Source organism: Hemiscyllium ocellatum, chromosome 1 (assembly GCF_020745735.1).
Source record: "Hemiscyllium ocellatum isolate sHemOce1 chromosome 1, sHemOce1.pat.X.cur, whole genome shotgun sequence".
In the NCBI taxonomy this organism is placed as follows: Eukaryota; Metazoa; Chordata; class Chondrichthyes; order Orectolobiformes; family Hemiscylliidae; genus Hemiscyllium; species Hemiscyllium ocellatum.
The window spans coordinates 63,718,005-63,722,214 of NC_083401.1; the positions used below are offsets into that span (position 1 = coordinate 63,718,005).

General features: G+C 39.9%; 1 non-coding gene across 1 annotated transcript; it reads left to right on the top strand.

Annotated features, from left to right (window-relative positions):
- Window positions 1–3,616: 3,616 nt before the first annotated feature.
- Window positions 3,617–3,689, top strand: trnai-uau (transfer RNA isoleucine (anticodon UAU)). Its single transcript has one exon. It is a non-coding gene; the product is annotated as a tRNA-Ile (tRNA).
- The last annotated feature ends 521 nt before the right edge of the window (window positions 3,690–4,210 follow it).

Sequence of the window (4,210 nt, forward strand, 5' to 3'; positions counted from 1 at the left end):
TTAACTCTACAGTTATAGAGTTATGGAGATATATAGCATGGAAACAAACCCTTTGGCCCAACTTGTTCATGCCAACTGGATGTACTAAATTAAATTAATCTAATCCTATTTGTCAACATTTGGCCCATATCCCTCTAAGCCCTTCCTGTTTGTGTACTCATCCAGATGTCTTTTAAAAGTTGTAACTGTACCAGCCTCTACTCCCTCTGGAAGCTCACTCCATACACACATCAGCTTCGTTGTGAGAAAGTTACCCCTAAGGTCCCTTTTCAACCTTTCCCTTCTCAGGGTGAATTCATTCAATTCTTGGGTGAATGTTCATAAATTCTCAGCCCAGTGCTTCAAAATATAAAAAAATATTTTGAAGTTAAGGATCAAGGGGAGGCTCGCAAGCACTCAAGCATTCGGGCAATGATTGTAAATTTTCACCACATTCAACTTTAAGAATATAGTATGCTACCTCTTCACAACATCTAAGCATGATCAACGTCTCTTTTTCCTTTTATTCATTAGATGAGGATGTCACTGGCTAGGCAGCATTTATTGCCCATCCCTAATTGCCCAGAGGGCAGTTGAGAGTCAAATATATTGCTGTGGGTTTGAAGTCACATCGAGGCCAGACCAGGTGAGGATGGCAGTTTCCTTCCTTAAAGGACATTTGTCAAACAGATGGATTTTTCCCAACAATCTGCAATGGATTCATGGTCATCATTAGACTCTTAATTCCAGACCTTTTTCTATTGAATTCAAATTCCACCATAAGTCGTGCAGGATTTGAACCCATGTCCCTAAAACATTATCTTGGTCTCTGGATTAACAGTCCAAGATAACATCACTAGGCCATTGATTCCCCACAACCATTTAGATTATGTTTGTGGTAAATCATAAGGTCTAAGGGTAACTGAAAATCATGTAACAAGCATCTGTTGTTAATAGGATTGACTGAACCTTCCTCAGCTGCAGAGTCAATTTTTGAAGGTGACAGGAAAACGTTAAGAGTGCCATTTAAAAAAAAACATGCAGAGTCCATAGCTTTATTTCAGACATGGAGCAGAAAAACAATGGAATTGCATTAAACTGCTATAAATTACTGGCTAACTCTCATCTGAAGGAGTATCTAATTTTTAGGAAGAATGCCAACATCTAGAAAAAATTACAGAGGGTATCCTGTAGGATGATAAAGGGATGAACAGCAAATTATAGGAAAAGACTGAGAAGCTTACAATGTTGCCTTTCGAGCTGTGGGAGCTCAAGGGAAATTTATCATAAATCATGGAATACTTGCACCATAGGTGGCGATGACTTGGCCCAGTATGTCACACTGGCTCTATGGAGTACAGTTTCGCTAGTCCCATTCTCCTTTCCTTAAAGCCCAGTTTTCCCTTTTAGGTGCTTGCGCAATTCCTTATTTAAAGCCATGAATAAATCTCAGTTAGTGCATTCTCCAATGTACAAAATGTTTCTTCTCCCATCACCCTCAATCCTGCTTATTAAATCCATTCATTCTCTTCTCGATCCCTTTGCAATGGGAACCATTTCATCCACAAACTTTGGTTAGAACTCTCGCTATCTCAAACACCTCATCAATTTTCTCAACCCACTCTTCTCTAAGATCCCTCATTATTAGAGCCATTCTTATTAACTTTTTTAGCACTGTCTAAAACTTTTCCATCCTTGAGCATTGTGATCAGCAGATACTGAGCTGGTGTTCATTGCAAATTGTGTCTTTTTGTACTCAATAATACAACTGAAAAGCAGCCCATGATCTAGAACATTTTTAGAAAATCCACAAGTTAGTATTATCACAGGCTAGGGCAACATTTGTTACCCATCTCTAACCACCCAGAAACTGAGTGGTTTGCTGTGCCCTTTCAAGGGACAATTAAGAGTCAACCATATTGTCATGGGCCTGAAGTCACTTCTAGGCCACTGCAAGTAAGAATAGCAGGATTCCTTCTCCAGAGGACATAATGAATCATATTTTTGAATGATAAACCTATGGTAGCAATGGTTACTATGAAACAGGTTCCAGACTTCATAAATCAATTTTAAATTCCACCCGCTGGTATGGTAGGATCTGAACCAATGAAACCCAGAACCTTGGCCTGGGCCTTTGAATTACTAGTGTAATGGCATTACCATTATGTCACTGTCTCCTGCTTCAACAATCTTTTCCATCTGCCCTGCCACCTTCAGTAATATATGTGCATATACACTCCCAGGTTTTTCTGTTCCTGCAGCTTCTTTAGAACCTTACCCTTTAGTCCACATTGCCGTTTCTTTGTCTTCCTACCCAAATTTATCATACTGCACTTCTGTGACCTCTCATTCCATGGGTTTCAGTGTTGCTGACAGTCCTATCATATACTACTTTATCGAAGATCTTCTACAAGTTCACATACACCACATCAACTGTATTATCCTCAACAACCCACTGTTACCTCATCAAAAAAGTCATTCAAACTATGTTTAAATATGAAAAATGTGTTGGTGGAAAAGCGCAGCTGGTCAGTCAGCATCCAAGGAGCAGGAGAATCGACGTTTCGGGCATGAGCCCTTCTTCGGGAATCGGGCTTATGCCCGAAACGTCGATTCTCCTGCTCCCTGGATGCTGCCTGACCTGCTGCGCTTTTCCAGCAACACATTTTTCAGCTCTGATCTCCAGCATCTAAAGTTCTCACTTTCCCCTATGTTTAAATATGATCTGCTTTCAATAAATTTGTGCTGTATTTCCTTAAATAATGGAAATGTTTTTAAATTGTGGTGCATGGTAAAACAAAGGAGAAATATTGATTACACCTTTGACTACCTAGATTTTAAACTTTGGGATTTCCTGCTTAGATGTCTTGAAAGTGAAAATATAGAAAATTTCAAATTTGACACGATATATGCAAATAACAAGTGAGTTAACACATTAATAAAACACATTAAAACCTGTGAATATTTTATTATTAGCCTACACCGTTACCAATTGTATGCAAGTGCTTTTACAATTTTCTTCCTCCTGTCTCCCCACTCAAAGCACATGCCTCATGGCATCAGGAATGCTCATTTTACATTGACCACTTATTTTGGAATTTATTTTGGAAAACTCATCAAAGTTAGGGAGTATGGAGATAGATGATGCTTTATCTTGTGCTTTAAGCCATAATGCTTCCTGCACATTAAGATACTATTCTGGAGTATCTTGTGCTGTGACTGTCTGGTCGTACATGATCCTAAAGATGTATGCTTCTTATCTTTAAGTAAGACTCTTCAATTCTTTATGAACCATTTTCATCTGTCCATTGTAAGTTACAGTTCTTCAGTCCAGTATCTAAGACTTCAGATTTGATGAAGGGCTTATGCCTAAAATGTTAATTCTCCTGCTCCTCGGATGCTGCCTGCTCTGCTGTGCTTTTCCAGCACCACACTCTCAATTCAGAGTTCACAAGCTCATTTCAGACTGGTGACTTCCCCTTATGAATGTCAAAATCTTGTGACCAATGACATCATCATGATTACATGAATTTTATTATACCACAAGTAAAGGTATGCAAATGGGAAAATAATGATTTCATTCCAAATCTAACATCTTTAAAATGAAGCCTTTCCCATTTTAAAATGGGAATCAACTGGCTCCATAGCTCAGCGGTTAGAGCACTGGACTTATAAGCCAGAGGTTGTGAGTTCAAATCTCACTGGGGCCTCATCATGCCTTCAGTTTCAATGCTTGGTATGAGACTGAGAAGTGCTATGTTCAGATCGCTCATTGTCTGTTTATAGTCCAACAGGCTTCTTTGGAAGCACGAGCGTCCACCAGATGAATGAGTTGTGCTCCTGAATAACCCTGTGGGACTGATAACTGCTGCTTTATGAGGTGGTACAGTGGCTCAGTGGTTAGCACTGCTGCCTCACAGTACCAAGGTTGGGTGACTATCTGTGTAGAGTTTGCACATTCTCCCCATGTCTGCTTGGGTTTCCTCCCATAGTCCAAAGATGTGCAGGTCAGGTGAATTGGCCATGCTAAATTGCCCATTGTGTTAGGTGCATTAGTCAGAGGGAAACGGGTCTGGGTGGGTTACTCTTCAGAGGGTCGGTGTGGACTGGTTGGGCCAAAGGGCCTGTTTCCACACTGTAGGGAATCTAATCTTTTAAAAAAAGTGCCATTAATTGAATGATGTGTCAGGGATACATGTTATAAGGAGCTGCTTCAGTGGGTTACTTTAGA